Source organism: Hordeum vulgare, chromosome 7H, assembly GCF_904849725.1.
Source record: "Hordeum vulgare subsp. vulgare chromosome 7H, MorexV3_pseudomolecules_assembly, whole genome shotgun sequence".
NCBI lineage: Eukaryota > Viridiplantae > Streptophyta > Magnoliopsida > Poales > Poaceae > Hordeum > Hordeum vulgare.
The window spans coordinates 155,327,123-155,350,644 of NC_058524.1; positions in this window are offsets into that span (position 1 = coordinate 155,327,123).

Sequence of the window (23,522 nt, forward strand, 5' to 3'; positions counted from 1 at the left end):
CAACACTACTATTCCATTTGAAAGATCCACACTCATACTCCATTGCTATATTTGTACTACATAGAGATTATCATTCATGCATAACTATGTGGGGACCCTTACACTATAGAACTTGGTTTGCATATTCCAATGATGAGCCTCCGCAAATGAGCTCTAGGTCTTCATCATTTAAAAAGTTGGATGCACCCCCACTAGTTTCATTGGAGAGCTTACCTTAGCTCATATGTGCATTTGTTACATGGCAATCCCTACTCCTCACATGATATCTAACATTTGGCTTTTTCTCGCCATGGTTGTCCTCATTGATGTGAGACTTTCACACATTTTTGTCTTCCTTCCCCATCATCATTGTATTTTCCATCCTAAGTGCCAACATAATTTGCTCACGCTCATCCATTATATGAGTGCTCAAAGTCGAAAGGGAGAGGATCATTTTGACTTGTGCCTGACTAGTGGTCTGGGGATGAGTCAAAATAAGATTCTGAAGGAGACAAAGTGTGAGGTTTAGTAGATTGAGTTCTCAATTAAAAAATATTTTATGATCTCAAACCATCTCGCACTTCTTGCAGGCAAACACCATCTGGAGACATTCGAGTCACGGACAGCGAGAGCTCTTGCACCTTTAAGTTCTTACTTTGCTAAACTCAATACTAGATATAGACTCTTGCTTGTTATTATCTTGATTTGAATTGCATACCTTACTTGCTTTACTTTGAAGTTCTTATATGTGTGTTAGCATGTCACCAAAAAAATTATTGTGTTATCATTTATCTACTCGAGGACGAGCAGAAATTAAGCTTGGGGATGTTGATACGTCCCAAACGTATCTATAATTTCTCCTTGTTCCATGATCTTTTGGGTGACATTGTTATATGTTTTGCTACACTTTTATATCTTTTTACACATATTTGTACAAACCTACTAACTCAGTGCATCCAGTGCCAGTTTATGTCTGCTGATGTCTATTTTGCAGGGGCTTTTACCCAATTTTCCGGAGCCCGGAAAATTCCAAGAAAAATATATAAAAAATCAGCGTAACGGAAGCTTCAAGATCACCAAAGATGGGCCAGATGGGGCCAGGGGCCTCCCAGGAGACCTGTGGGCGCGGCCTGGCCCTAGACCGCGCCAAGAGGCCTCCTGGGTGGTTCCCACCTCCTCTGGTGCCCTCCTTCGGCCTATATTTAGTCCTCTGAGAGAAAACCCTTGAACAACATCGAGAATCGCAAATTTCTCCATCGTTCCGCCGCCGCAGCGCTTCCAAGATCGGGAGCATCAAGAGACCTCTTCCCGGTACCCTGTCGGAGGGAGGATTGACCTCCGGGAGCTTCTCCACCGCCATAGACGCTTCTCGGAGGTGCCGTGAGTAGTCCTCCTTGGACCATGAGTCCATGACCAGTAGCTATGTGATGTCTTCTCTCCAATCTTGTGCTTCAATGGTTAGTCCTTGTGAGCTGCCCTACATGCTCTTGCTATTGCTATGCTCGGTTTGTTTGGATCCGATGGATTATGAGATTATGTTCAGATTGTTATGAGTTGTATATTTCATTATCCTTTTATATTATGTTCCTTAGTTATTCATGCATGTTCTCCATTGCTATTTATTGCTTTGGCTGAGTAGTAGATTGTAACTCCAAGAGGGAGCATTATGCATGACTATGGGTTCATGCCCCTCGATGTCTAGGTTGAGTGACAGAAACATGAGACTAGGGGATGTGTTGTTGCCACCAGGGAGAAAACAACGGTGCTTGTGACCACGGTTGCAAGGATTGTTTACCTTACGCATAGTTCGTTAATGCAGTTGTCCGTTGCTTAGAGTTTACACTTTGGGTGGGGCTCGCAACTTAATACCGGCGATATGTTCTGGATAGATATCTCAAGGTGTATGATTAGTAAGTAGATGTTGATGAATAAACGGTCTACTCGTCTTGGCATACTGCCCATTACTATTGAACCTCTAACTATCAAGTAGCATAATTAGCATTGCGGTGCCTTCATAATTTTGTTAATTTCCCAACTGTAATTTGTTTACCCAAGCATAGTTCTTTATCTTCTTTCGAGAGAAAGACATCACTAGCGAACATCATGTGACTCCGGTCCATCTCACCATCATTGTTTACACCTCCACCATTTACCATTTTCATTTACTTTTCCGTTGCAATCAGTATTACTTTTGCCGCTTGTGTTTTGATCATTTGCAAACTACAAGGCCGTAGAGATTGACAACCTCTCTGTACTCGTTGGGAGAAAAGTTATTTGTTGTGTGTGCAGGTCCACGTCTTCTGCTAGCGCCACGGTGGGAGACACCTACTTGTTGATCCTAGGAGTCCTCCTGGTTCGATAAACCTTACAGTCTCTATGTGAGGAAAAACTTATTGATGACTACATCTCAACCTTCCACTTGGGGTAACCAACGAGGTGCGAGAAGTATATACATCATCTCGTCATCTACCGCCGCCACCTGCTTTTCTTCATCGAGAGGCCAGATCTTGAGTCCGTTTGTGGCTCCAAAGAGGTGAATCTGCGGTCTTCATCACCACCAACATCTCTTCATCACCAATTCCATGATGCTCCTCATCGGGAATGAGTAATCTCTTCTTAGTCTCGCTGGTTAGTGTAGGGATTGGATAAGATCGATCATGTAATTGAGTTAGTTTTGTTAGGGATTGATCCCTAGTATCCACTATGTTCTTAGATTGATGTTGCTATGACTTTGCTATGCTTAATGCTTGTCACTAGGGCCCGAGTGCCATGATTTCAGATCTGAACCTTTTATATTTTAACCAATATATTTTTCTTTTAGATCCGATCTTGCAAGTTGTATGCACCTGCTATGTGTTATGATCCACATCCCCGAGGGTGACAATAACTGGGATTCTTTTCGGTGATTACCGTAGTTTGAGGAGTTCATGTATTCACTCTGTGTTAATGCTTTTTTCCGGTTCTCTATTAAAAGGAGGCCTTAATATCCCTTATTTTATATATGGACCCCGCTGCCACGGGAGGGTACAACAAAATATGGCATGCAAGTTCTTTTCCATAAGCATGTATGACTATTTACGGAATACATGCCTACATTGTATTGGTGAACTGGAGCTACTTCTGTGTCACGCTAGGTTATAAGTGATACATGATCGATATCATCCAACACATACCCAACATCACCGATCCAGTGAGTACGAGTCTCCACATACTGATACTTGCTAAGTTACTATTATTACTGCTGCTACTATTACACTTGCTACCAATCTGGTACTATTGCCGCTGTTGTTGTTACTGTTGCTTTGGTTACTTGCTATCAAACTATCATATTATCTTGCCACTAATCACTTTCTACTGATATTTAGCCTCCAGTTGTGGTTGAATGGACAACTCAACTGCTAATACTTCCAAGTATTCTTTGGCTCCCTTGTGTCGAATCAATAAATTTGGGTAGAATACTCTACCCTCGAAAACTATTGCAATCCCCTATACTTGTGGGTTATCACTTCTTCATCGAATGCCTCCCACGGACTGATAAACCTTAGGTCATCCACTTGAGGGAAATTTGCTACTGTCCTACAAAACTCTGCGCTTGGAGGCCCAACATGAGTGTACAAGGACAAGTTGTGAAGTAGACATCAAGCTCTTTTCTCGTGTCGTTGCCGAGGAGGTGAGTGCTTGATGGTATATTTGTAGATCTTGCAATTAAATCTTTTAGTTTCTGGTTTTTCACTTGTTTGTTTTATAAAAATAAACTGGCAAAAATTGGAATTTATGTGGTCTCATATTGTTCATCTTTATCATGTCTTTCCTGAAAATGATGGAAAGGAAAATTGTGCTCAATTGCTATAAGAAGCATGTATAAAAATTCTTAATGTGAATTCCTTGAATGATGAGCATGATAGTAATATTGTCTGTATGAATTCTCTGAATATGCATGATGCTAATGATATGCAAAGCCACAAGCTTGGGGATGTTATGTTGTATGAAGATGGTATTTTTAGCCCCCCAAGTTTTGATGAGCAAATTTATTATGATGAAAGTATGCCTCCTAGTTATGATACTTATACTGATGAAAGTGGGTTTGGAAGAGTGTCAACTCTAGGTACTATTTTGCAGGGTGTTGAATCTTTTCATAATGATAAAAGTGGATTTGGAGAGGCCGTGACTTTATTTAGTGATGAATCCACTATTTTGGAAGTTTCAGTTGACTATGAAAACAAAGTTGCTATGTATGATGATTATGGTGATGACATGTATGTTGTAAACATCAATAAAAACCATGAAACTTTTCATCATGATTTTAGTTTTCTATTGGATTATGCCACTCAAGTATGACATGATAGTTATTTTGCTGAGTTTTCTCCCACTACTATAAATGATAAGAATTTTGCTTGTGTCGGTAGTAATAAAAATTGTATACATGTGCATCATGAAAACAATGATGTATGTGATAGTTATATTGTTGAATTCATTCATGATGCTACTGAAAATTATTATGAAGGAGGAACGTATGCTTGTATGAATTGCAATAATATTAAGTTTCCTCCATATGTGTTCAAAGTTTTGAAGTCATGCTTGTTTTTCCTTCCTATGCAAGTTGATTATTGCTACAATAAGTTGTTTGCTTGCAGAATCCCTATGCATATGAAGTGGGTTAGACTTAAATGTGCTTGTCATGTGATTCATGATGCTCTCTTGCATGTTTCAACTATTATTCCTATACGAGCATCATTGAAATCATCATGCCTAGCTAAAAGGCATTAAAGAAAAACGCTTGTTGGGAGACAACCCAACACTTTTACTTTCTAGTTTTGTGTGTTCACATGATTAAGCTACTGTGGTAATCATGTTTATAGCTTTTATTTCAATAAAGTACCAAGTAAAGCCTTTGGGATAGTGTGGATACTAGCTTGTTTGATTCTGTGCAAAAACAGAAATTTTTACGCCCAGTGTAGAATTTATCTGATTTATTGAAGCGTCAAAAATTCTGAAATTTTTACAAAGTTTTGGTATGCAAATTCTCTACATTTTCCTAATATTTTAGAGTTTTTAGAATTAAGAAGTATGGTTTTAATGGAGAACTTCATAGACTATTCTGTTTTAGACAGATTATATTTTGTGTGCATAGTTTCCTTGTTTTAGTGTTTCCATCACTTATATTGAGTGATATAAATTATGGGAATGATAGAATACAACAGGTATTATGTGAGAACAATTATGAATCCTGTCTTGGCAGGACCTAAGTGAATGATCTATATTTATCATACTAACCCATCTCACGAAGTGCCGTTAAGTTTTATATGATTGAAGTTTTCAAGTTTTGGGTGAGATGCCAATACGAGGAGAATAAGGAGCAGCAAGATTTTAAGCTTTGGGATGCCCAAGGCACCCCCAAGGTAATATCCAAGGAATACTCAAGCGTCTAAGCTTGTGGATGCCCTGGAAGACATCCCTTCTTTCATCTCCAACATTACAGGTATATCTTACTTGAAGCTATATTTGTATTCGTCACATGACATGTGTTTTGCTTGGAGCATCATTTTATTTTGTTTTTCTCTTTTATATTTTATTTATAATCTTTGTTTTCAATAAAAATTTCCAAGAATTGCCTTTAGAATGCTTGAATTGCATGTGTGATGTGTGTTGTATAAAAACAAAAACTTTTGTTGTGGTATATGAAATTTTTACAGAGTACTTTCATAAAAAAATAAACTCACGTCCTAAAATTTCATAATTTTTTGGAGATACATGACTACACTTTTCAAATAAATTTCTACAGACTGTTCTGTTTGGATAGATTGTTGTCATAGTTTTGTTATGTACTTATCATATAGTTTACATAACTTATATTGGAAGATATAAATTGTGGAAATGATAGTATACAGTACCTAATATTTCAAAGTTATTATGCAACTTGTATTGGCAGTACATAAAGTGTTGATTTACTTTTATGTGTACTAACCTATCTCACGAGTTCTTTTCAGGTTTTGTGTGGATTAAGTTTTTGAGACTTGGGTGAAACCGGGATATGAGAGGATTGAAAGAGATACGAAAGCTCAAGCTTGGGGATGCACAAGTCACCCCAAGTAAATATTTCAATAAGTCTCAAGCATCTAAGCTTGGGGATGCTACGCATCCCACCTTTCTTCATCAACAACTATCGGTTAGCCTATGTTGAGCCTAAATTTTTATTTGTCCACATGATATGTGATATTCTTGGAGTATCTTTTGTTTTATTTGTTGTTTGAAATAAAATATCAGATCTGAAAATATTTATTGAGTGAGAGTCCTCACATAGCTACTTAATTATTTGACTACTCATTGATCTTCACTTATATCTTTTGAGAGTAGTTTGATTGTTTGCTCTTGTGCTTCACTTATATCCTAGGAGTAAATTGTTGAATGATATGAATACAATGAAGTTGAAATTATATGTTCATGTAATTCCTAGTAGTAGCTTCACATTGGGTTTAGAAAGTGAAATCTTTTGAAGCTTGACAATCACAATATTGGTCATACAAGCAGTTCATGAATGATTTGTGTAAGGAAGAGAAATTTCACATATAAATATATTATCTTGGACATCTTCTATGATTGTGAATACCCATTAATTATTTTCAAACTTGAGAAAATTAGTTAAAGTTGGACGAGGAAGATGACGTAATGAGTTATGGTTGTGTATATTTGCATAGAAGTTATATCGTTATGGATCCTCCAACATGTGGTGTTTGCTTAGGATCTTTTGCTAGCCAAAATTTCGTACAAAGTAGAGATACTACTTGTGCATACAAAAACCCTTAAACCCAGTTTCTTGCCATGAGTGTCCACCATACCTACCTATGAATTGAATAAGATCGTTCAAGTAAGTTGTCATCGGTGGAAAGAGGCAATCAAAATTGCTTCTAAATGTGTTTGATCATTTAGTGTAACACAAAATTGAGAGTTGTACAAACTTGTGATGGCAAAGTAATAAAAGTGATGGACTGCATATTAAAGGTTGCTATCATAAGGGGAAATATAATGTGACGTTCTTTTGTATTAAGGGAATGTGCATACAAAACAAAAAAGCGCATTACAACCTCTATTTCCCTCTGCGAAGGGCCTATCTTTTACTTTCATTATTTACTTTTATTCAAGAGTCGGTAGTATGCATTCTCATTTCAACCTCAATTATTCTCTAGTTGGCAAGTATCGTGTGGTGGGAGGCGAAACATATGGCCACTCAAATATATTTAATCATGACTTATTATTGTTGACAATTATCTCTATGACAAATGAGTTGGGAGGCGAAACATTAAGCCCCTATCTTTCGGTGTGTTTGATGGATGCCATTTGTTCTAAAAAATATGGTTTGGGTACTAGCAATCATAGAAGGCTATATGATGATTGAGTATGTGGACCTCTTACTTAGACTTTGTTGAGAATAAGTTGAACTGCAATTCTTTGGTGACTAAGAACATAGGTTGTTTAGTTTCAAGAGAGTTCACTGTTTGAACCATAACATGTTAATCAATTGCTACTTTATCATGATGAGTTTTATGAGAAAGTGTTGTTGTTATGATGCTAGGAAAAGTGATTGAAATTATCACTAATCAAACTTATGCACTATGCTAGCATTCACACTTCATAAATTATTTCTTTTATCATTTACCTACTCGAGGACGAGTAGGAATTAAGCTTGGGGATGTTGATACGTCTCCAACGTATTGATAATTTATGAAGTATTCATGTCATGTTTGCCTATTTTACAATACTTTTATATGGTTTTTTTGCACTTTATATGATTTATTTAGAACTAACCCGGACTGAAGTTGTTTTCAGCAAAACTACCGTGGTCTTTTTTTGTGCAAAAATAAAAGTTCTCAGAATTGGATGAAACTTTTTAACAATTTTATTTGGGAAAAAAGAGAAATACTAGAGCAAAGAACCACCAGACGGGGGCCCCTCGTGCCCACTAGACACCAGGCCGCGGCAGCCCCACCTCATGTGGGCTGATATCTAGTGGGTACCTCATGGCCCATCTTGGCGTTATTCCAACACCCAAAAATCCTATAAATATAGAAACCTCCACAAATAACCCTAGACGAGAAGTTTTGCCGCCGCAAGCCTCTGTAGCCACAAAAAACCAAATGAGAGCCCGTTCCGGCACGCTGTAGGAGGGGGAGATCACCTCCGGCAACCATCTTCATCATCCCGGTGGAGGCCATGACGAAGAGGGAGTAGTCCACCCTCGGGGCTGAGGGTTTATACCACTAGCTATGTGTTCAATCTCTCTCTGTGTCATGTTCTTGAGATGTCACAATCTTGATATATCACAGGCCTTGTTAATATAGTTGGATCATATGGTGTTTGTCCCATGCTATTTTTTGATGAATTGAGCCTTTCACTTTAAGATCTTGTTGTGTTGGATTGAATATTCAGGTTTGAGAGCGCATAATATATGTCTTGCATGTGGATACCCATAGTGACATTGGGGTATTGAAGTGATTCACTTGATATATGTTGTGGCATCGACTCGCCGATTCCCAAGGTGACAATGGGGTAATCTAGGCATAGGGGTTTGTTGGAAATATGCCCTAGAGGCAATCATAAAGTGGTTATTATTATATTTCCTAATTCATGATAATTGTCTATTATTCATGCTATAATTGTATTAACCGAAAACCGTAATACATGTGTGAATATATAGATCACGATGTGTCCCTAGTGAGCCTCTAGTTGGCTAGGTCGTTGATCAATAAATGATCATGGTTTCCTGATCATGGACATTGGATGTCATTGATAACGGGGTCACATCGTTAGGAGAATGATGTGATGGAACATACCCAATCCTAAGCATACCACTAGATCGTATTGTTCGTCTGCTAAAGCTTTTCTAATGTCAAGTATCATTTCCTTAGACCATGAGATTGTGCAACTCCCGGATACCGTAGGAGTGCTTTGGGTCTATCAAACGTCACAACATAACTGGGTGATTATAAAGGTTCATTACAGGTATCTCTGAAAGTGTCTGTTGGGTTGGTATGAATCGAGACAGGGATTTGTCACTCCGTGTGACGGAGAGGTATCTCTGGGCCCACTCGATAATACATCATCATACTGAGCTCAATGTGAGTAAGGAGTTAGCCACGAGATGATGTGTTATAGAATTAGTAAAGAGGCTTGCCGGTAATGAGATTGAACAAGGTATAGGGATACCGACGATTGAATCTCGGGCAAGTGTCATACCGGTAGACAAAGGGAATTGTATACGGGATTGATTAAATCCTCGACATCGTGGTTCATCCGATGAGATCATCGTGGAACATGTGGGAGCCAACATGGATATCCATACCTTGTTTTTGGTTATTGACCGGAGAGGTGTCTCGGTCATGTTTACATGGCTCCTGAACCCGTAGGGTCTACACACTTAAGGTTCGATGACGTTAGGCTTATTATGGGAATAGTATACGTGGTTACCGAAGGTTGTTCGGAGTCCGAATGAGATCTCGGATATCACGAGTAGTTCCGGAATGGTCTGGAGGTAAAGATTCATATATAGGAAGTGGAGTTTTGATCGTCGGAAGTGTACCGGGACCACCGGAAGGGTTCCGGGGGTTCACCAGGGAGGGCCACCAGCCCTATAGTTCTACATGGGCCAAAAGTGGATGGGAACCAGCCCCTAGGTGGGTTCGTGCGCCTCCCACCTAAGGCCCAAGGCGCACAAGGGCTAAGGCGGGCAACCCTAGGGAGTGGAGGGGCAGCCTTGGGCTCCAAGCCCACCCTAGGGCGCTGCCCCTCTCCCCATCTAGGGTTGCCGCACCACCTAAGGTGGAAACCCTAGGGGTGGCGTGATACTTCTCAAACGTATCTATAATTTTTGATGGTTTCACGCTGTTATCTTGTCTTCTTTGGTTGTTTTATGTATCGTTTTATATCTTTTTCGGACTAACTTATTAATTCAGTGCCAAGTGCCAGTTCCTGTTTTTTCCGTGTTTTTGACTCTTTTCATATCTGATTTTGGAACGGAGTCCAAACGGAAGAAAAACCATGAACTGTAATCTCTGGCGTTAGCTAGACGAATGCTTATGACAACAAACCTTCTCCTGCAATGGCATCAGAAGAATGCTGAAAGCACTCCCCAGTAATGAGACTAGAAGAATGTTGTTGATGGCCCACCAGCGCGTGGGTTCATAGCAGTTTTCGAGGGTAGAGTATTCAACCCAAATTTGTTGATAAGCCTCGGGAGGTGAGATTATACTCTCAATTATTAGCAGCTGAATTTGTCAGATTCAACCACACTTGAAAGATTAGTATCTGCAAGCACAGTAGTAATAGCAAAGTGACGAGTAACGGCAGTGTAACGAGCAACAGTAGTGGCAAGGAACAGCGGTAGTGACAGCAGTAGCAAGTAGCAACAGTAGCAAGCGACAGTAGTAGCAACAGTAGTAGCAGCAGCAGCACAGCGAGACAAGTAACAGCAGTAGCAACAGTAGTAGCAGCAGCAGAGCAAGACAAGTAACAACAGTAGGACAAACTCGTAGGCAATGGGTCGGTGATTTTTTTGGATGATATTCATCATGCAACAGCTATAACACGTAGAGATATGTGGCTAGCTCTCGTTCGTCAACGTGATGTAGGCATGAATTCCGTGTGTCGTCATACATGCTTAGGGAAAAGAACTTGCATGACATCTATTGTCCATCCCTCACGTGGCAGCGGGGTCCAAAAGGAAACTACGGGATATTAAGGTTCTCCTTTTAATAAAGAACCGGACCAACGCATTAGCACTTGGTGAACACATTAACTCCTCAAACTATGGTCATCACCGGGAGTGGTTCCGGTTATTGTCACTCCAGGGTTGCTGGATCATAACACATAGTAGGTAACTACAACTTGCAAGATCGGATCTAAAACACACATATATTGGTGACAACATAATAATTTCAGATCTGAAATCATGGCACTCGGGCCCTAGTGACAAGCATTAAGCATGGCAAAGTAGTAGCAACATCAATCTCAGAACATAGTGGATACTAGGGATCAATCCCCATCAAAACTTACTCGATTACATGATAGATCTCATCCTACTCATCACCGCCCAGCGAGCCTACGAATACATTACTCACAAACGACGAAGAGCTTCATGGAATTGGAGAGGGAAGAAGGTTGATGATGACGATGGCGACGATTTCCCCTCTTCGGAGCCCAAGACGGACTCCACATCTGCTCTCCAGATGAAGAACATGTGGTGGCGGCGCCTCCAAATTGAAAACGCGACGAAAACTTCTCTTTTTATTTTTTCTCGGACGAAAGGCAACTTATAGAGCTGGAGTTGGGGGCGGCGGGTGCCTGTGGGCCCCATAAGCCTGCCCACCGCCACCAAGGGGGTGGTGACGGAGCACGGGCTTGTGGCCCATTGGCCCACCCCCTCAGGTGGAACTTGGCGCAGATATTTTTGATATTTTCCAAAACTGCTCCCCGTAAATTTTCAGGACGTTTGGAGAACTTTGATTTCTGCACAAAAATAACACCAAGGCAATTCTATTGAAAACAGCGTCAGTCCAGGTTAGTTCCATTCAAATCATGCAAATTAGAGTTCAAAACAAGGGCAAAAGAGTTTCGAGAAGTAGATACGATGGAGACGTATCAACTCCCCCAAGCTTAAAACCTTGCTTGTCCTCAAGCAATTCAGTTGACAAACTGAGAGAGAAACAAAAACTTTGACAAACTTTGTTTGATCTTGTTGTTGCAACTATGTCTAACTCATAACCAGAATTTCAGCAAGATCATAAGTTAACCACATTAGAAAATGACACAAAGGTCTCACAGTAAACTAATATCAATGGCATAATCAGCTAACGAGCAAATAATAATGAGTTTCAAATACCAACACTTCAATCAAAACAAGCATGAAGCAATATGAATAGGTGGTATCTCGCTAGCTCTTTCTGAGACCGCAAAACATAAATGCAGAGCACTTTCAAAGATCAAGGGCTGACTAAACATTGTAATTCATAGCAATGAAGATCCAGTCATAGTCATACGCAATATCAATCAAAAGCAAAGCATAGAAATGACAGAAGTGCTCTCTAATTGGTGCTTATATAAGAGGAGGATGACTCGACAGGAAAATAAATAGACAGGCCCTTCGCAGAGGGAAGCATTGATTTGCAGAGATGCCAGAGCTCAAGCTTTGAAAACAGAGATAATAATTTTGGGTGGCATGCTTTCATTGTCAATGCAATGACCAAGAGTTCTCAATATCTTCCATGCTACTCATGCTATAGGCGGTTCCCAAACAGAAAAGTAAAGTTTTAACTCCCCCACCACCAATCAATCACACTCCACGGCTAGCCGAATCCTCGGGTACCGTCCATACTAACATCAATCCGGGGGGAGTCTTATTTTACAGTTATGTTTTCGATTTAAGCGTGGAACTGGGCATCCCAAATACCGGCCCCTTTCTCGTGAATGACTGTGAATAAACACATGTCGAGGATAACACTCCTAGAATGGAAGATACAGATAGCCCCCTGTCACCACATGAGCGGTTCGGGCATGCAAAATAGATTATTTCTTGAAGGTTTAGAGAATGGCACATGCAAATTTACTTGGAATGGCAGGTAGATACCGCAAATAGGTAGGTATGGTGGACTGTCATGGAAAAACTTTTGGGTTTATGGAAGTAGATGCACAAGCAGTATTCCCGCTTAGTACAAGTGAAGGCTAGCAAAAGACTGCGAAGCGAGCAACTAGAGAGCAACAACAGTCATCAAGATGCAATGAGTTTGACTAACATTGAATGCAAGCATGAACATGATATAAATCACCATGAACACGAACATCATAGAGGCTATGTTGATTTTGTTTCAACTACATGCATGAACATGTGCCAAGTCAAGCCACTTGAAACATCCAAAGGAGAATACCATCCTATCATACTACATCAAAGTCATCTCAAAATCTATGTTGGCATTCAAGACAAACCATTATAAGCTCTCAGCTAAATAAGCATGGCATCAGAAACTATGATCTGTAAGTTGTCATTGCAAACATGGTTCTCTCACAACTAAGCTAAATCTGGGTCGACAAGCTAGTCATATTTACAAAAACAAAATAGATAGAGTTCATACCAGCTTTTCAGTCTCAGTCACTTCATCATATATAATCATTGTTGCCTTCCATTTGCACGATCGAACAATGAAAATGATAATAAGCGCATAGGACTAAGTTGAATCTGCAGGCTAACACAAAGGAGAAGACAAAATAATATGGCTCTTTGAAAGCTAAACAGGTAAGCACGTAAGAACCAATAAACATTGTAACCAATATCTTCTACCTTGACCCAAAGAAAAAGAAAACTATTTACACCGGAAAGGTCCCAACAGGCAAAAGAAGAAAAAATATATTTTTGGGTTTTCTCAAAAGGACACAAAACAAGAAAACAAGGAAATGAAAGGAAACTAGCATGGATAATACAGTGGCGAAGTGTAAACACCGGCTAACAGATTGAAAGCATAAGCATGGATGTAAAGTCGGTGAGAACACGTACTCCCCCAAGCTTAGGCTTTTGGCCTAGCTTGGTCTACTCCCATGGTGGGAAATAACCAGCTCCAGGATACTCCGGATCAGACTGTGGATGCCACTACTGTGTGAGCTCCTCTGGCTCCCACTGATAAACTAGCGTCTGGTACTCGACTGGCGGCTCGGGCACGGGCGCCTGTGGTTGGGCCAAGCCCTAATATGCATAGATGTCCGCAGGCATAATAGTGTACCTGCCTGCATGAAGATCAAACAAAGAAGGAGTAGGCAAAGTAATAGTCTCTCGAGTACCCTGACTAAACACCAGGTTATAAATCATCCGTCTACTAGCATCTCTATCCAGAAAGTCATGGCGAACCATGTTGTCATAATCCAGATATCTCTCAGGGCGAAGCATCTCTCCTTCCTCTCCCAGTCTAATGGGTATCTCAAAGTGTCTGGCAAGACGGGTAGCGTAGATACCTCCATAGACGACACCCTTGGAACGGTTCAGGTTCAACCGTTGAGCGACTATAGCGCCCAAGCTATAAGTCTTATCGTTATAAAGGCCTTCGCGGAAAACCGCAAGGTCTGAAGAACTAAGTGATCAAGCCTCCCCACGGCCAATCAAACATTTTCCCACAAATAGTGAGAAGTACCAAAGCACAGGAAAATGTATGCTAGCAATTCTAGCACGAGAAACTCCTCTCTCCTCTCCAAAAGCAATAGAACCAATGAAATCCTCCAAGTCCCGTGGACGAGGGTCACGGATATCCCCAACATAAGGTAATTTGCATATATTGCAAAAATCCTGCAGCGTCATGCACTGGAGGACATCATATATCATGAACTCAACCATGGGAGGATTCTTCTCGGATAAAAGTTGAAGCTTTGAACGAAAATATTGGTGAGGAGGAGATATTGTGGGCACTTATCTTCAACGAACGCAGTAAGGCCTGCGTTCTCCACCAAGTAATAAAAGTCTTCATAAAGTCCGGCAGCGCGCAAAAATTCATCACTCGGCCACTCGCATGCTCGAACTTCTGTGACTCGGGGGACTACGTACTTGGGGTGATTCTTCTCATCCCCCTTGTGGTTACGGCTTGAAGAGCCTCTCAAGAACCTCCTCATCTTTTCCTTTTTCTAGCTCTGAAAAATTCTGAAATTTTTAGAGACTTCAAAAGAAAAGTGAAATAAGGATTAACCCAACTTGTAGCAACTACTCCTACTAGTGCCTAGAGACCGTATCACGCGCTAAAACTACTTGGGACCAGCTAAAATCAACTTTTCAAGCTCAAGAACAGGGTCACCAAGGTAGCAAGAATTCGCGAAGGATAAAGCACTAGAGCAAAAACTAATTGGACCAATGGAGGAGTCACTTACCAAGGAGTAATTTCCCCAAAACAGTTCGGAGAATGGTGCTTTGAGCAAGGAGATCAAAAATCACAGCCAAATGAGCAAGAACACGGGTTTGAGCTGCGAAACAATTTTTTATGGAGGTGGAAGAAGCGGCTGGGAGCTGGAATGAGTGGAGGGGGTGCCTGTGGGACCCACAAGCTTGCACCCTGCCACCAGGGGGGTAGGTGGTGGTGGGGGGCTTGTGGCCCACTGGTCTGGGCCCCAGGACAGCTCTCGGGCCCAGAAATTTTCAAAAATTCCAGAAAAAATCATACTAAATTTTCAGGACCATCGGAGAACTTTTATTTTCGAGGTATTTTTTCGGGGCGCTAAAACAGAAAACAGGAAAAACTAAACTAATTCTATCATTTTTCTTCTAAGCAAAAGAAAAAAGAAAACTCAAAACACAGGTATGTGACTCTCTGATTCATCCGTTTCATGGTCATCGAAAGAAATCTGTCAATGGGATTGATCAAGTCCTTATGAAAAAACCTTCTCGAATCGCAAGAGAGAATGGAGAATTTTCGAATAGCCACTAAGTCACCTCAATGGGGATATGAATCTCCCCAACAGGCAAATCATACTTCATCTTGACACAAGGAATAGTGCATTCAAAGCTGCCAATAAGAATCGATGAAGTCTTTTCGATAGCATTGATGCAATGTATTGGATATCGTTTCTTCAGAAAGTGCACCGTGTGCTCATTACCGTTGACATGGAAAGTGACATTGCCTTTGTTGCAATATATAACAGCCACTGCCGTCTTTATAAAGGGTCTTCCGAGGATGATAGCCATGCCATCGTCCTCGGGAATATCCAAGATAACAAAGTCTGTTAAGATAGTGGTATTAGCAACCACAACAGGCACATCCTCGCAAACGCCGATAGGGAAAGCAGTTGATTTTTCGGCCCTTTGCAGAGAAATTTCAGTGGGTTTCAACTTATCCAATTCAAGTCTACGATAAAGAGAAAGCGGCATAACACTAGCACCGGCTCCAAGGTCACATAAGGCAGTTCTTATGTAGTTTCCTTTAATGGAGCAAGGTACAGTGGGCACTCCGGGATCACCAAGTTTCTTAGGAGTTCCACCTTTGAAAGTGTAGTTGGCAAGCATGGTGGAGATCTCAAGATCTGGTATCTTCCGTTTATTGGTCACGATATCTTTCATGTACTTGGCATACGGAGACATCTTGAGCATATCAGTTAACCGCATCTACAGAAAGACGGGTCTTATCATCTCAATGAAGCGCTCAAAATCCTCATCATCCTTTTTCTTGGATTTCTTAGGAGGAAAGGGCATAGGTCTCTGAAACCATGGCTCCCTTTCTTTACCATGCTTCCTAGCAGTGAAGTCATTCTTGTCGTATCTCTTAGGTTGTGGATTATCAGGATTAACCGTAGGTTCAATCTCCACATCCTCATCATTGATAGGTTTAGCATTATTATGAACATCACTGTCCATATTGTCACCAGGTTCATGTTCATCACCAGATTGTGTTTTTGCATCAGACGCAGAAATATCATTAGGTTCTTTAGGTGTGACAGTATTCGGTGAACTAGCGTGTAGGTTTCTATCATCCTTCTTCTTCTCCTTAGGATGACTGGGTGTATCAGCATTGATTCCTTGAGAATTTTGATCAATTCTCTTTGGATGACCTTCAGGATACAAAGAATCCTGAGTCATTTTGCCTCCTCTAGTAATGACTCTAACAGAGTTGTCATTTAATTCATTGAGCAGGTCATTCTGAGCTTTAATACTTGTTCTACCTGAGTAGTAATCATAGAGGCATGTTTACTCAGAAGCTTCAGATCATTGACATTTCTGTCTACACAAGCACATAAATGGCTTAGCATACGAGTACTTTGTTCCAAATGTCTGCTAACATAATCATTGAAACTCTGTTGTTTGGCAACAAAGTTGTCAAATTCATCAAAGCATAGGCTAGCAGGTTTATCAAAAGGAATATCACTCTCATCAAACCTACGGAGAGAATTCACTTCTACTACCTGTATCGGGTTATCGAGACCATTGATCTCTTTGATAGGTGGTAGATTTTTGACATCTTCAGATCTAATGCCTTTCTCTTGCATAGATTTCTTGGCTTCTTGCATATCTTCGGAACTGAGGAATAGAATACCTCTTTTCTTAGGAGTTGTCTTAGGAGGTGGTTCGGGAATAGTCCAAGCATTATCGTTGATCAAGAGGTTATTCAATAGGGTCTCAGCTTGTTCTACAGTTCGTTCCCTAGAAACACAACCAGCACAACTATCTAGGTGGTCTCTAGAGGCATCGGTAAGTCCGTTATAGAGGATATCAAGTATCGCGTTCTTCTTAAGAGGGTGATCAGGCAAAGCATTCTGTAGCTGGACGAGCCTCCCCCAAGCTTGTGGAAGACTCTCTTCTTGGAGTTGAGCAAAGTTGTATATTTCTTGCAAGGAAGCTTGCTTCTTATGGGCAGGGAAATATTTCTCACAGAAGTAATAGACCATCTCATGGGGACTACGCACATATCCAGGAGCAAGAGAGGTGAACCAGGCTTTAGCGTCATCCTTTAGAGAGAAAGGAAACAACTGAAGGATATAGTAGTGTCGGATCTTCTCCTCCTTAATGAAGAGGTTGGCTATTTCGGATAGTTTGGCAAGATGGGCTATGACCGTCTCAGATTCATAACCGTGAAAAGGATCAGATTCGAGTAGAGAGATTATCTCAGGGTCGACAGAGAATTCATAATCCTTATCGGTGACAAAGATAGGCGAAGTGGCAAACTTCGGGTCATCTTTCATCCTAGCTTCCAGAGATTTTTCCTTCCACTTGAGAAGTAATTTCTCAGCGTCATCGCATCCTTACATGCAAGAAAATCCTCAGCTATCTCTCCCTCCATAACGTAACCCTCAGGTATATCAGGCAATTCATATCTAGGAGAGCTAGATCTAACAGGAGCAAAAGCAGGTTCTATCTGAATAGTATCGGTAGTTTCAGAAGCATCTGGAGCATTGGCAGTAACTCTAGCAATATGAGCATCAAGGAACACTCCTAGTGGAACATCAGGCAAAGTAGTATCTCTAGCAGTATCAAGCATAGCATCATCAGGCATAGTATCAAGCATAGCATCTCTAGCAGTAGTATCACAAGCATCATCAAGCACATGCGACAGATCAAGATTTCTAGCAGGAGGTGATGTCGCAAACTTACTCATAACTGAAGGTGAATCAAGTGCAGAGCTAGATGGCAATTCCTTACCTCCCCTCGTAGTTGAGGGCAAGACTTTGGTCTTCGGATCCTTCAGATTCTTCATAGTGATTAGAAGATATAAATCCCAAGTGACTCAGAGAATATAGCAATACCTCCCCGGCAACGGCGCCAGAAAAATGATGATCTGCAATCTCTGGCGTTAGCTAGACGAATGCTTATGACAGCAAACCTTCTCCTGCAACGGCACCAGAAGAATGTTGAAAGCACTCCCCAGTAATGAGACTAGAAGAATGTTGTTGATGGCCCACCAGCGCGTGGGTTCGTAGGAGTTTTCGAGGGTAGAGTATTCGACCCAAATTTGTTGATAAGCCTCAGGAGGTGAGAGTATACTCTCAAGTATTAGTAGCTGAATTTGTCAGATTCAACCACACCTGAAAGATTAGTATCTGCAAGCACAGTAGTAACACCAAAGTGACAAGTAACGGCAGTGTAACGAGCAACAGTACTGGCAAGGAACAGCAGTAGTGACAACAGTAGCAAGTAGCAACAGTAGCAAGCGACAATAGTAGCAATAGTAGTAGCAGCAGTAGCAGAGCAAGACAAGTAACAGCAGTAGCAACAGTAGTAGCAGCAGCAAAGCAAGACAAGTAACAGAAGTAGGACAAACTCGTAGGCAATGGGTCGGTGATTTGTTTGGATGATATTCATCATGCAACAGCTATAACATGGAGAGATATGTGGCTAGCTCCGGTTCGTCAATGTGATGTAGGCATGCATTCCGTGTGTCGTCATACGTGCTTAGGGAAAAGAACTTGCATGCCATCTATTATCCATCCCTCCCGTGGCAGCGGGGTCCAAAAGGAAACTATGGGATATTAAGGTTCTCCTTTTAATAAAGAACCGGACCAACACATTAGCACTTGGTGAACACATGAATTTCTCAAACTATGGTCATCACCGGGAGTGGTTCCGGTTATTGTCACTCTGGGGTTGCCGGATCATAACACATAGTAGGTAACTACAACTTGCAAGATCGGATCTAAAACACACATATATTGGTGACAATATAATAATTTCATATCTGAAATCATGGCACTCGGGCCCTAGTGACAAGCATTAAGCATGGCAAAGTAGTAGCAACATCAATCTGAGAACATAGTGGATACTAGGGATCAATCCCCATCAAAACAAACTCGATAACATGATAGATCTCATCCTACTCATCACCGCCCAGCGAGCCTACGAATAGATTTCTCATGAACGACGAAGAGCTTCATGGAATTGAAGAGGGAAGAAGGTTGATGATAACGATGGCGATGATTTCCCCTCTCCGGAGCCCAAGACGGACTCCAGATCTGCCATCCAGATGAAGAACAGGTGGTGGCGGCGCCTCCGTATCGTAAACGCGACGAAAACTTCTCTTTTTATTTTTTTGGGACGAAAGGCAACTTATAGAGCTGGAGTTGGGGGCGGCAGGTGCCTGTGGGCCCCACAAGCCTGCCCACCGCCCACACGGGGGTGGTGGCGGAGTAGGGGCTTGTGGCCCACTGGCCCACCCCCTGAGGTGGAACTTGGCGCAGATATTTTTGATATTTTCCAAAACTGCTCCCCTTAAATTTTGAGGACGTTTGGAGAACTTTGATTTTTGCACAAAAATAACACCAAGGCAATTCTGCTGAAAACGGCGTCAGTCCAGGTTATTTCCATTCAAGTCATGCAAATTAGGGTCGAAAACAAGGGCAAAAGAGTTTGGAAAAGTAGATACGATGGAGACGTATCAAACCCCGAAGTGATTTTTTTCTAACGGAAGAAGACCAGGCGGCTTTTGGGCCAAGCCAGGTGGGCTCCAGGGAGCCCACAAGCCCCCACTCTGCCACCAGGGGCAGGCGGTGGTGGGCAGGCTTGTGGCCTCCCTGGCCGCCCCCTGACCTAGATCTTTGGCCTATAAATTCCCAAATATTCCGCAAAAAATCGGGGGAGCCACGAAAATACTTTTCCGCCGCCGCAAGCTTCCGTTTCCGCGAGATCTCATCTGGAGACCCTCCAATGACTCGTGAATAGTTCACTTCAGACCTACGGGTCTGTAGTTAGTAGCTAGATGGCTTCTTCTCTCTCTTGGATCTTCAATACAAAGTTCTCCATGATCTTCATGGAGATCTATCTGATGTAATCTTCTTTGGCGGTGTGTTTGTCAAGATCCGATGAATTGTGGATTTGTGATGAGATTATCTATGATATATATTTGAGTCTGTTGATTTCTTATATGCATGATTTGATATGCCTGTAAGTCTCTCCTAGTCTTGGGTTTTGTTTGGCCAACCAGATCTATGATTCTTGCAATGGGAGAAGTGCTTGGTTTTGGGTTCTGCCATGCGGTGACCTTTCCCAGTGACAGTAGGGGCAGCAAGGCACACATCAAGTATTTTCCATCAAGGGTAAAAAGATGGGGTTTTTATCATTGGTTTGAGATTATCCCTCTACATCATGTCATCTTGCTTAATGCGTTACTCTGTTCGTCATGAACTCAATACACTAGATGCATGCTGGATAGCGGTCGACGTGTGGAGTAATAGTAGTAGATGCAGAAAGTATCGGTCTACTTGTTTCGGACGTGATGCCTATACGCATCATCATTGCCTTAAATATTGTCATGACTTTGCGCGGTTCTATCAATTGCTCGACAGTAATTTGTTCACCCACCGTGATACTTGCTATTTTGAGAGAAGCCTCAAGTGAACACTATGGCCCCCAGGGTCTACTCCACACCATATTTTCAGCCTTACACTTTTTACTTCATTGCACTTTCCGCCTTCAGATCTCACTTTGCAAACAATCTTGAAGGGATTGACAACCCCTTTGAAGCATTGGGTGCAAGCTTGTTTGTGTTTGAGGAGGTACTCTAGACTTGACGAGACCCTCCTTCTGGATCGATACCTTGGTTCTCAAACTGTGGGAAATACTTACTGCTCCTGTGCTGCATCACCCTTTACTCTTCAAGGGAAGAACCAACGCAAGCCCAGCCTCTGTCAACGTGTCAACTTCTGGAGCTGTTGTCTGTGGGTTAGCAGTTATCAAGACCTTTTTCTGGCGCCGTTGTCGGGGAGCATAGCTCTATTCTCTGAGTCACTTGGGACTTATATCTGTTGATCACTATGAGGAATCCGAGAGATCCAAAAACTTAAGTCTTGCCTTCAACTATGAGGACAGATAAGTGATACGTCTCCATCGCATCTATTATTTTTGATTGTTTCATGCCAATATTCTACAACTTTCATATACTTTTGGCAACTTTTTATACTATTTTTGGGACTAACATATTGATCCAGTGCCCAGTGCCAATTCCTGTTTGTTGCATGTTTTTTGTTTCACAGATTATCCTTACCAAACGAAGTCCGAACACAATAAAAAACCTACGGGGATTTTTTTGGAATATTTATGTTTTTTGGGAAGAAGAATCTACGCGAAATGATGCCCGAGGAGGTCACTAGCCCAGGAGGCGCCCCCCCTAGGGCGCGGCTGGCAGGCTTGTGACCAATCCCTAAGGCAGTTGGGGCCCTTCTTTCGCCGCAAGAAAGCTCATATCCGGAATAAAATCGTGTTAAAATTTCAGCCCAATCGGAGTTACGGATCTCCGAGAATTTAAGAAACGGTGAAAGCCAGAATCTGGAAGCGCAGAAATCTCGGAGGGGCTCTGTCCCCTCCGCCGCCATGGAGACCATGGACCAGAGGGGAAACCCTTCTCCCATCTAGGCAAGGAAGAAGAAGAAGAAGGGGGGCTCTCTCCCCCTCTCTCCCGGTGGCGCCGGAACGCCGCCCGGGACATCATCGTGTGACGGCGATCTACACCAACACCTCCGTCATCTTCACCAACACCTCTATCACCTTCCCCCATCTATATTCAGCGGTCCACTCTCCCGCAACCCGTTGTACACTCTACTTGAACATGGTGCTTTATGCTTCATATTATTATCCAATGATGTGTTGCCATCCTATGATGTCTGATGTGACACCCTCGGTTTAATCGTATGCTAATCATACACGCAAATGTGTACGATCAAACTCAAGGACTCACGGGAAGATATCACAACACAACTCTAGACACAAATAAAACAATACAAGCTTCATATTACAAGCCAAGGGCCTCGAGGGCTAGAATACACAAGCTCGATAAACGCACGAGTCGGCGGAAGCAATAATATCTGAGTACAAACATAAAACATGGGATGCCTTAGAGAAGGCTAGCACAAAAGAAAACACGATCGAACGAGGATTTCTGTTTGCTTGTGTGCCATGTGCCTTCAATATGCTTGCATCTTCGCTTGCTGAAAATCTAGTGATATGGATCCTCATCCACTTGCTAATCTCTCTAAGAGATCCAATTATGTTGATCCAATTGCTAGTGAGTTGAGTGCACTCGACTATCTTTATGGAGTTTTGCTTGAGATGCGTGAATCTAAAAATTGCGAGGAAGAAATTTATGAAGTGATTCACGAGGGCTCCTTGGATGAAAAGTATGATTGCAATGGTTTCACTATAAATTCTATTAGTGACAATCATGCTAAAAATATGCAAAACCCTAAGCTTGGGGATGCTAGTTTTGCTTTGTCCACTACTTGTTGCAATGATCATGAGTTGGGCGATGATTTTTCTTATGATTTTGAAAATTTGTTTAAGCCTCATGATGAATATGATATTTGCAACAATACTGAAAGTGGGATTGGAGAAGTCATGACTTTAGTTGATGATAATCCCACTATTTTTGAAGAGCGTCAACTTTGCATGCATATGGATCATGAAAAGAATATCCTATGTGACAGTTACATTGTTGAATTCGAATATGATCCCACATGTAATTGCTATGAGAGAGTAAAATATTGTGGTAGAAACTTTCATGTTACCAAATTACCTCTCGTTATGTGGAGATTGCTATTGTCTCTTTCTTCTTCCTTGCATATGGCAACTATTGGTTGTCTTGACAATCTGTTTTCCTATAAAATGCCTATGCATAGGAAGTATGTTAGACTTAGACGTGATTTTCACATGCTTTATGATGCTCTCGTTGTGCTTCAATTCTTGTCTTTTGTGAGAGCATCATTGAATTATCAATGCCTAGCTAGGGGCGTTAAACAATAGCGCTTGTTGGGAGGAAACCCAATGAATTTATCTTTTTCTTTCTGTTTTGTTGCGTCCGCACCATCATAATTCTGTTGTGATTTTGTTTTTTGTGTTTCCTTTTGTGTTTGAGCCAAGCAAAACCTTTATGACTAGTCTTGGTGATGGTTGTTTGATCCTGCTGGAAAAAGACATAAACTTTTCGCTCATGAGATGATTTTTCATTTTTGTTCAGAAAGAGCTTTTGAGTTGATTCTTTTTTCTGCCGATTGATATGCTTTTTTCCTAGGCCGTCGTAATTTTTCAGATTTTTTGAGGTACCAGAAGTATACGA